The sequence below is a fragment of the Bactrocera tryoni genome, chromosome 5, assembly GCF_016617805.1.
Source record: "Bactrocera tryoni isolate S06 chromosome 5, CSIRO_BtryS06_freeze2, whole genome shotgun sequence".
NCBI lineage: Eukaryota > Metazoa > Arthropoda > Insecta > Diptera > Tephritidae > Bactrocera > Bactrocera tryoni.
Genome location: NC_052503.1, coordinates 64719196 through 64730830, shown reverse-complemented (window position 1 = coordinate 64730830; position 11635 = coordinate 64719196).

Genomic DNA, 11635 nt, shown 5'->3' with positions numbered 1-11635 from the left:
CCAACACAAACGCATTCAAACACACATGGTTGTTGCACAAGCTAGCGGCTGGTATTGCAACAACTGCCACTCAAGTCAACACCAACGAGTGAGGCATTCGCTACGTCAAAAGCGCTGAGTGGCAGGAAGGCAAGCGGCACGACTCAATAAAAAGCATAGTAACTTAGTGCATCTGCAGTGCGAGCAACAAAAACAAAATGCAACATAAGCGACAATAGTTGTACAGCAAGCTTTAGAACAATAGCAACTTTTCTGCATGCCCTTGAGTTACAATGCAACAGTTTCATATAAAGTTCTATTTGTATGTGTGTAAGTACTTTTCAGACTAAGGCTGACGTTGGCTTTGAGATTGTGTGGCGCATGCGCCTTGCAATGGGTAATTAACTGCAATAAAAATCTCCAAAAATAAATATCAGTACATGAGTTGAAACGAATGAAGAGGGAAAGCTTAAGACGTAGTTTACGTCACGTAAAAAGCAGGAAGTATGAAGTGTTTAGGGAGTGTTGAATGTCCATTTGTGATAACTTTCTATGATCTTTTCAATATATATTTTTTATGCTTCAGCTTTTGTAAGGTTAAATTTACTAATTTATAGTATAAATTTGATGAATGAAATGATCGATTTCTGCTGATAATCCGTGAAGTCTTATATTTCTTTATAATCCAGTATGAAGCCAGGATTTGCATGTATGAGTCAGCCTGTACTTCCCAAAACGACTTAGGTTTTGCGAAGCCGCGGTATGCAGAAAATAGTATCAATAAATGAGAAGGAAAATTGTTGAATATTCTGGTCAGTAAATCGTTAGTAAAAGGTAGTTGAAGTAGTAAGCAAAATACTTTATATACTACTTTTTTCAAGATATTGTCAGGAGAATCTGACAGATAATAAATAAAATGCCAAACAAATGCTTGGATACTACATACTATTTATGCATATATCATTTAATTCTATCATTGGAACCAGAATTATATTGGACACAGACGGTTTATAAAGCCAAGAAAAAGCTGCTTGCATTTGACAAGGCACCTAGCTGAGTAGAGGTAGTGTGAGATAGGAGGTTTCAAGAGTTCTAAGATTACGGGGGGAGGGGGGTTTTTTTAAGGGTTTAACATTTTTTTATATTTATTTTAATTTTTTTTTATTTTTTATTTTTTTAAACGACCAATATGTCGGAAATATTGTGTACAAATTTTGAGTCAATTATAGTCAAACTAACGGAGTCACAGCGTTTTAAACGACCGGCCGAGATACCTGACTTTTGATGCATAAAAAAATTCAAATCGATTTTCCCGAAAACGTTACTTGAGAAGTTCGTGAACATTAGAACTCAAAATCTACTGAACCGATTCTTTTGAAAATTTGAACTATATCTCTTCACATAAATCAACAGGTAATCAGATGGAGTTTTTTTCCATTTTTTTTATTTTTTATTAACAAATTAACAAGATTACCTCGAGAAATACATCATCTTCAAACAGTATATCAATTTGTTTGTTTCAGATGATCCGGTAACGAGTTATAATGTTTCACCTTTTTACAAGGCGTTTCTGGAGATTCACGGTCACAGGCTTATTTACTAATATTTTTCATTGACAATTTTTTCAAATATACTTCAAAAGTTTTACAATAACATGTCATTAAATTTAATAAAATTATATTTCTCATGTCGCCGCAAAAAAAAAACACAAATTTATCCTTTTTTTGCCTTTAAAACCTTACCCCCCACTTAAAGAGATGGCCCGTGGCTGAGTTTATTTAATGTGTATTTTGTCTCTAAGAACACGTTTGGGCTTTCTATAAAGCAGAAACATTGGAACCCCTTCCCATAAGGGCCAATTTTCTTTAAGTATAATATTGCATTCATATCAAGCACTCTGACTTTGGATGCCTGGATGGTCTCGCCTCACGTAGATCATACTTTTTATAACGAAGATTGATGCAAATATCTACTTATTCAGCAATAACGAATTTATAGAGTTAGTGTTTGAAAACAATTCTCTATTTAATATATCAACTTGAACGGCAGGTACAGTTAAGTCGCTTAAAATTAACAAACTTTGCTTGCTTGCTAGGTGAGAGTGAGTATTGGCTATCATACTTAAAGGCATTTTGATTGGATCGTATTCGGTGAATAAATTAAGGCTACAATTATAAATTAAAAAAATTCTGTACCGATAATAATAGATTACTGATTATGTGATTATTTTTGGGTAATTTCAATGGAGTAGTTAGAACTAATTAATTAGTGATTCAATTATTTATTCCAAAATTTTTCAAAATTAAGTCTTTTGTTTTTTTCATCAGTTACTTAGGGGCCTTAATATAACAGCAAATAAAGCCAAACTATAAGGAGGCTTTGCATTAAGCTGACAAAATATTCGACGATACAAAATTTTATATAATCCTGAACAAGCTCACCATTAGTAAATCAGACTACATTCTCCCAAAACTGGATTTCAATTGGCCCTTCCTGGTGAGGATACCAAATAGACGAGAATGGAGAAGAGGTTCAATAGGAGAAAAGGATACCATCTCAGTCTATAACGACGGGTCCAAAATGGACGGCGGAGTAGGCACGGGGGTATTCTCCGCTGATCTAGGCATATCTCTCTTTAAACGTCTACCGAACTCGGCTAGCATCTTCCAAGCAGAAGTACTAGGCATAGAAAAAGCCTGCGCAGTTCTATTAGAAAACCACGAGAATATACATAAAGCAACTATATTTACGGATAGCAAGGCTGCGCTCCTGGCCTTGTCTTCACCCATGACTAATTCCAGTATAGTTCACAACTGCAAGAGAGAACTAAGCTCAATAAAAGACAAGCTCCAACTAGACTTGATCTGGGTTCCCGGCCACAGGAACATTTTCGGTAACGAAAAAGCAGACGTGTTGGCAAAGGCAGAAGCTTTCCTCAACGAATCCGAGGCGGAACTAATACCAATCCCGCTAGGATCGATCAAAGGAGAAATCAATAGACAATTTCAACAAGTTGCAAATAACAGGTTGAAAAAAATTACAAAATGTGTCTTAACTAAACAATTATGGCCAACATATGACAGGAAAAGAACCAACGCCTTATTAAATAGGTCAAGAAAGAACATCTACAGAGTAGCAGCTACCACAACAGGGCACTGGTCATTTGGGGAACATGCGTCCAAAATGGGTATGCCCTACGACGACATCTGCCGAGGCTGCGGAGAAGCAAGTAACAAGGAAACCATTTTCCAGTTTGTGAATTCCACTGTGAATGCCCAGCCCTAGCACAGATCCGACACAAAACATTTGGAATCCATCAAGCACCAAACCTTGAACGGATTTCCACTAAAAGCATATAAGACATAAGTAGCTTCATCGAAACCTCAAAGTGGTTTGAGAGGAAAGTGAAACGTAATAGCTGATAGAGGAGGTTCCACGAATACCTACCTACCTGTAATCACCTCTGAGCTCTGCATTTTTTTATACAGCAGACTGTCCAGTGATCAACTCTGAGTCCATAATGACGGAAACCGATGCTGGTGAACTCTAATACAGCTTCCAGAAAATTGCAGATGCAATTGAATGCTCTAGAACCGTGGCTCACCAAATGGAACATGGGCATCAATTCCGAAATACCCGTACAAGTAGTATATACTATCAGGCACAAAAATTGCCTTCAAGTGGCTTTATATTTTCCGTTGCTACCAAAAAACACATGCGCAAAATATTTGGGGATTACTATAGATAAGAGGCGCACTTCGAAAGATCACGTAAAAATAAAAAGAACTAAGCTAAGATTAAATTAGGCCCAGCTATACTGGATCCTTAAGCAAAGATACCGCGTCAGTCTGAAGAATATTGCTTATTGCTTATTTATAAGGCAATATTTAGGCCGATCTGGACGCATGGCATTCAACTCTGGAGTAGAGCGGCGAATTCAAATTTAAAATTAATTCAAGCTTTGAAAAATAAAGTTCTGCGCACCATAATGGAGACTCGTTTCTATGTAAGAGACGATGTCCTAGACCGGGGTCTAAAGTTGCTCACTGCAAAATAAACAATTGAAAAATTTAGCAGGACATTAGTTTATAAGGTAGAAGATTGAAAATATGCCACTCGCCTCATCTTTGACCCAATTAATGCATAAAATTTTATTTTATTGTATTTTATCATACTTTATTTTCATTGTGTTGTCATGAAATTTAGTTATTGTTGTTTATAATTAAACCAATTCTAAATATAAAGAAATATACAAAACAGGAAGGATATGGGTAGCATTTAAAGGTATTTCACTCATATTGGCATAGCAACAAAGTTATGAGTTGTGATTTGCTCTGATATTAAATACATACATACGTGGATATATGTATATATAAAGTTTTATATATACAATTTCAAACAATATATGGTACATACAAACATATTGAAGCACCCACGATATGGTCACTTCATTTGTGCCTTTGCATTCATGTTGCTCGGCAATTGACCTGCAAAGTTCATCGCCAACAGATCGCAACGGTGTAAATTGCAGCAACAACAACAACAATCATGCGACTGAGTACACGCATTACATGTATCCAATGCTCTTCATTCCATTCCTTTTTTCCGATTTGTAAAAATTTATATAATTTTTTTCCGTTTAGTTTTTGGAGCTTTACGATTTCATGCCGAAATCGCTCACGCCGCGCATGGGAAACGCATGTTTTCTTCGAACACACACACGCACGCTCACTTATATACAATGGTTTGTTTGTTTTTGCGGTTTTATGTGGGCGCGTTTAGGGTCGCCCTCACCAACAATCCGCTGGTCGACGCGCAATCGCGTCTGCGCCACAATTTGGGGCGTCCCTATAATCAGAGCAATTTAATCGACACGAAAACTTTGTTATGGCGCATTACACGAGCGCGCATTTACTATGGCATAAAGCGTTTAAAAGTACGTTTAAACGAGATCACATGCCAGAATCGAAAAAGAGTAACAATACATATGAGCGTGTGTGTTGGTAAGTGTGCGTGTTCATGCGCGCTGACCTAGTACGCTGTGCGCTGCGGCGCAAACTCAGTTCCAACTCGCCTTGGAGTCTGAGTGTATGCGTGCGTGCTGCCCTCTGTGTTTTTTGTATTAAACATTGCAGTTGCTCATTCGGTTTTTTCCGCCTTTGCCTTGCCTCAGCTCGCGTTTAACTTTCATTGAGTTTTAGTTGGATTCTGCGCGCCGTTTTAGTGATTCCCAGGGCGTATTGCCGATTTTCCTCTGTTTGTTTAAGATTTTTCTGCCGATTTTTACCAATTTATATTATTATAATTATTTCTTTTGTATTTTTATTGCCTCTTCGTGCTTTTTTAGGCGCCTTTCGCTGGCTGAATCAGTGCGCGCCGGCTGCAATTGTTTTCTGTTCGTTTAATGGAGGCGTGTATGAATGTTTAAATTAAGGCAAATATCACGGGCAGGCGATCGTATGTTGCAGGAATGACTCCAAGGAAACACTATGTTGCACGATAGTATAAAAAATGTGCTTGGAGAATTTTTAGCAAAGAACCTTATTTTATTTGGAGGAGAGTTTTTCATTATGTGACTAAATTGAATACTTTTATTATACTTATATTTTATGAGATAATTGCTACTTACGTATATCTTTTTGAAGATATTTACTTAGAAGGTGATTATTTGTTGTAGAAATAGGTATTAAAGGAAACCGTTTTGCAAAAGAGAAAAAAGTAGTGAGAAAAATTTTGGGGAACAATTAAGTTCACTCAGAGGATAATAATATATTTTATATTTACTTTATTATATTGGGTAGTCGAAAAAGTCAGTCAGTATTAAAACTTTCATCAGTGTGAATCGAAATTTATAATCGTTGTGCTACACGAACTGATAAAGCATCGTCTCCGTAAACTGTACAAATTTCTTTTATGGCTTGCATCCCCCTTTCAGTACAAAAAATTCAAAATAAAGCGAGTTTCTTAATTATTTCAGTAATTTTTGAAATGCTGTAACTTTTTTCAACTTTTCCGTATTTAATTTTTTTTTTGTTACATGAAACTTAACTTTTCAACACTACAAAATACGAAAAAACTTTTTCGACTGCCCAATATATACCATATTATTTGCTATTTTTATTTATAGGAACACTGTTCTGCCAAATAATTTTCGCCTATAAATATATTTAATATTATTTATTGCCAATATCAACTTTTTTATTTTCATATTTTTGAAATTTTTTTCTTCCACATTTCTGCAAAATTAAAAATATTTCGCCTGAATAAAAAATTTCAGCTTCGGGGAAAAAGTGTTTTCGCCTATAAATATATTTAATATTATTTTTTGCTCATATCAATTTTTTTATTTTCATATTTTTGAACTTTATTTCTTCCACATTTCTGCAAAAGTAAAAATATTTCGCATGGATAAAAAATTTCAGCTTCGGGAAAAAGTGTCTCATATATTTAATATTATTTAGTGCCTTATCTACCTCACACTTTTCAAAAATTTTATTTGGCTGACTAGTGTAAAGCATTACAGAAACTTTTTATTGTCATTAAAACATATGTTTTTAGGGCAGCAATTTGGAGTAATAAAAATAAAAACACATCTCACATGCTGTTGAAATAACCGTTAATATTTAATTTCTTATCAATAATTGAGATGAAGTTTTCAACGTCAATGTAAACATATGAAAGGAGAGAATATGAAGAGAATACTCTGCAATGTATCATTATTTTCTTGCAATAAATTGATTGCACAAAATTGCATTTTTTTACGGAAAGTGAGGTGAAAGTAGCTGATAAGGTGTAATGGAAATAAATTGAGGTGAAAAGGCTTATTAGCAGATGCTTTAAGATTTTTTGAAATAGATAGAGCAGGAAGCATTTTTTTGCAAAATATATGCAGTATACTTAAACAAAAAAAATAATTTAATGCTTAAAAAGTTTTGGTTTTGGCTTCTTTCTTTAAACAAAAATAATATCGGCAAATAAGAAAATTAAAAACCGAACGCGTTTATATTACTAATTTGAAATTTAGTGAAAAGTATGAGCTTAAAAATTTATTTTTCTAACATTACTTAATACATTTTTACATCTTGGCATTCTAAATTTTGAGATTTGTGGATAACGCGTCAAGCGAAACAAAATTTTAATTTGAAAAATAATTTATATTTATGCCCTGAAAAAGTGTAACTTTTGCCACTACATTCGTAATATTCAAAAAGAGACATTAGAGACATACATACAAACTAAAGGATTTGCCCCAAATTTCCTTGGCAATTGTATAAAAAGCACGAGAGCGGTTGGGCATGATCGCCGCCTAGAATTTTCAGCAGAGCCCAGTCCTTTACAACAATTTTTTGCAAATCATTGTCTCCAACAATTCACTACAAATTTTTCTTTCGTTAATTATTATATTTCAGGAAATTATATGCTCAGTGCTCAACATCAATTGTAATATTAAATTTTTTGAGATCGCAACAATGTTTCCTCAGGAAGCTCTACCCGAATTATCATACACATATGTATGTACTCGAGCACATGTAACAACAAAAAAAATTCATATAGTAAGCCTTAATTACTTTTTCGGCTTGGAGAGGAACTTTTTGACCCTGACGGAGCTTTTCGTGTTGCTTAACATCAGCTTACATATTCGTACTGATTTTGCGGGGATATCAAATTTAGACGTAGCGGCATAATGCAGCTCATTTTCATCCTATTAAAAGCAGCTTTAAATCAATGAAGAAAGCGTCTAAAGAGACAAAGATAAGAACCAATCAGTTTCTTGGCAGTGGGTTTTAATCGTTGACATAATACCCTTGATAAAACCATATATACGGTATAAGGAGGCTTTTAGCAAGGTAGTTGGGACAGATTGTGCAGTCCCCCTTTTTTGGATTGGGTAGAGGTCACTTAGGTTCCAATAGTTGTTCATGCTTTTATCAGTCAATATATTGTGAGATCTTGTTAGTACTTTGCCGCCGTAATTGAATATGGAACATGTATTTCATTGTCAACGATTAGAGAATCGGGGTCGCCCTCTCCAGATGTTACACTTCCAATGCCGTTCAGCAAGTGAACAGCTGGCAATAGATGACCACTTTGCATCCAGCAAAAGTATCCTCCGGTGTTTTTCAAATTCTTCACAATCACGCATTTCGCATACAAGCTAACCTTTTGCATTTTCCGAAAACCAATTTTTTCGCTTACAGCTGTACGTAAGAAGCTTGAAATGCCGTCTCACAGTTCCCTTACACGGAGGCCAATAGTGCAAGTCGACAAGAAAATCGTTCGGACGTCTGTTGTGACAGCAGATTTTCGCCACGTCTTTCCTGCTTTTGTTGACGGGTGTGATTTGCTTGTAGAGATGTGGGCGCGTGTCTTCACTACCAATTTTTGTAATATTATAAAACCAAGTACTTACTCATAATATTGATTTCGAAATTATTTAGGAAAGTATTCGGCTTTTGTTTTCTGTTTAAAACTTTTGTTAAATTTTAGAAAATTGCATTTTCGATTATAATTGAATGTTTCCTTAGATTTCGAAATTAGTTTTGAATACAATTTGCGGATGTGTTCTTATAATATTTCCCATGTCCTTTTAGAATTTCTGTTAGGATATACTGCTTATACTCGTATATGTACTTCCAACGTCAAATTTTGCTTAGTAATTTTTGAAATGTTTTTTCTCGCAAATCAGTTAGCTATTAAGAATATATCAATGTTTAACCTTATAAATTGACTTCGCGGCATTTTTTGTGCGAAAGGTCCCAATAATATTAAATAAATCTTTCGGATATTTGTTCTCAAATCGATTTGGCATCTTTTTTTGCTGATATTGTAAAACAAGTTCGTCGCTTAAGTCTTCAGTAATTTCTTTCAATACAAGTAATCAGTAAAGGACATGCAAAATAATGCTCAAAATAATTTCCCACACCCATTTAAGAGACCACTTGAGAAAAAAGCGCTTACAATATAATATTTCAAACATTTTTGTGCGTTGTACAATTTATCAGCGCACGATCTCTCACTATAGAACAAGCGTTGTTTCACTAACCGAACGCATCAGCTTAAACAAGAGCGCTTGAAATGTAAACAGGTGCAAATGTGCGCGCTTTCCGAAATCGAACATTTAAAGTAAATACCGGATGCTCGACATGGCCACCAATACATATTCTCTAGAGCACACATACACATGCAATTGTGAAACAACAACAACACCTCACTGCGGCAAAGCGTTTTCCAAACGTGAAATCGAAAGCAGTCATTGAATTTGCATTGCATTTTATTGACTGCCACATGCCACAAATGCAAGCGTTCACACGACAGCGCACAAGTGTTGCGTTTCACAGTAGCACATTAATATTACACGCTTGTATATGTGAGTGTTTGTATGTGTGTTCAACAACCGCAGTAGCAATTTCGCGCATTAAACGTCGCAGGCAAAGGAACGCAGTAAACTTTTACATTTCATTTATTTAATTTCGCTTTATTGCTGGCCATGTTAAGCAACTTGCCGCTCGCTTTGGAATGCGTGCAACTTGTGGCATTTGTGTGACTTGTTCGGCGAGCACATTAAAGCCACGCCAAAGCGTTTCAGTTCGCATTAATGCGTAAAATGCTTCTTTGTGTGTGTATGTCTGTATATGTGAGTGGTGTTTGTACGCCTTCATGTATATACATAGACATGCTTATTGGTGTGCGCGTTTGTTTGTCAGTTCGACAAGGCAATTAAATATTTCAAATAATTTTGTATTAAATGCAAATGTTTCAAATTCATTTGCTTGCCGTTGTTATTGTCGCTTTTTAGTTGTTCTTGTTGTTGTTTTGCATTTGCCTATCTGTTTAATTGCGCCTTTGTCTCCATTTATTTCACGCGCTCTTTAGCTTTTAAGCTCATTTTCTTTTAAATGCATTAAGCGTGGAATTTTTCGTCGATGCTTTTGTTGTTGCTGCTGTTTTTTTTCTGCTTCTCCTTATTTCAATGGCTTTCGGGTTAATGAAGCCGTCGCTTTGAACTGGCCATGTGTTGGCAATTTGAAATGTGGCTACTGGTGTTATTGTATGCTTTTAATGTTATTTTAAAATTGCATTTGTTGTTGCTTTTTTGTGTTTATATTGTTGCTGCCTTGTGCTGGAACGCACATAATTAAAATGTCGTTTTCACACAATTAAGTAATTGGCTGGAAATATTTCTCTTGGCTGTTTATATATTAATTTTTTTTCTGTTTTGTTGCTGAAACAAAAATGTAGAAAGCATAACAAAATCAAGATCGTTGCACATTAAAGCCATGCAAATGTTTATTTCATTGGGTTTAGTAACTGCAATTGCTTCCTCTATACGGAAACAAAGAATTTAGTTCATTGAAATAGAAAAATAAAAACAACAAAAATAAATAAATTTCAAACAAAACACTCAAATGAAGATTCATAATTCTGAAATCAATATAATTATGGCAATTATTTCGTACACAATAAGCGGAGAAACTATTTAAGCAGCAACAAGTGTTTTAATTTAAAAAAAAACTCAGAAGACTTCATCAAGGAATCTTAAAAATGTATTTGTTGAAAGTGAGACCTAAGGCTCCAAAATAAAATATCCCGAAAGGGGTTACCGCTGATCGACTACTTCAGGACCAAAAATATGGTTGTTTATAGTAAATACTAGATTGCAGCATAGGAAAATTTATCTACCTGCTGTCCCCAATCGAGAATGGAGCAGTCGTTTCACTGCCCGAGCATGCAGAAGTAATTACCGGTATAAAAAAAAAACAAAAACAAAGCAGCGTTGGCCAATGGATTACTGGCCGAGCTATTGAAACACGGCGGCAAAAAACTGATAAGGAGCATGCATCATCTTCTAGAATATGACCCGATAAAAACATCCCCGATGATTGGAATTTAACTGTGATTTGCCCTATGCACAAAAAGAGGACCGTACAATCTGCGCCAACTACCGTAGGATAAGCCTCTACAACATCGCGTATAAGGTTCTATCGAGCGTATTGTGTGCAAGATTAAAGTCCACAGTCAACAAACTGCTTGGACCTTATCAGTGTGGCTTTAGGCCTGGCAAATCAACAACTGCTCGGATATTCAACATGCGCCAAGTCTTTGAAAAACCCATGAAAGGAAGATTGACAAGCATCACCTCTTCGCCGATTTTAAAGCAGCCTCCGACAGTTTGAAAAGGAACTGATGTTGAGCAACACCAAAAAGCTCTTCCAGGATCGGTAAAGACTTCTTCGAGCCGTTCCATACCAAACCCGATTTCAGATAAGGGAACTCCTTGTTGTGTGACTTCTTTAATCTATTGCTGGAGAAAATATTTGGTTGGAAAATATCTTCCTTCCGCCTTTTTGTCATCACCAATTTATTAGGTCCGATCAGTGCAACACTTTTTATAAAGTATTGAATAAAGAGCAAAAAAGCGGAAGGTAGATGTGATGTTGATATTATTGGCCTCAAAAAACGCTCCGTTGGTTCTGCTTTCTCCATAATGGATAAGTAAGCGAAACTTATGGGTCTAGTTATGAAGACAAAACGTTTCATCATTCGCCACTTCCTCTGCCAATCTTACTCCTGATATTAGAAGTAAACGAAGCAATATAGATGGAGTACCTCACCAATCTCGTCCCGATATTAGCCAAACGAAAATAAGATGGAGTAA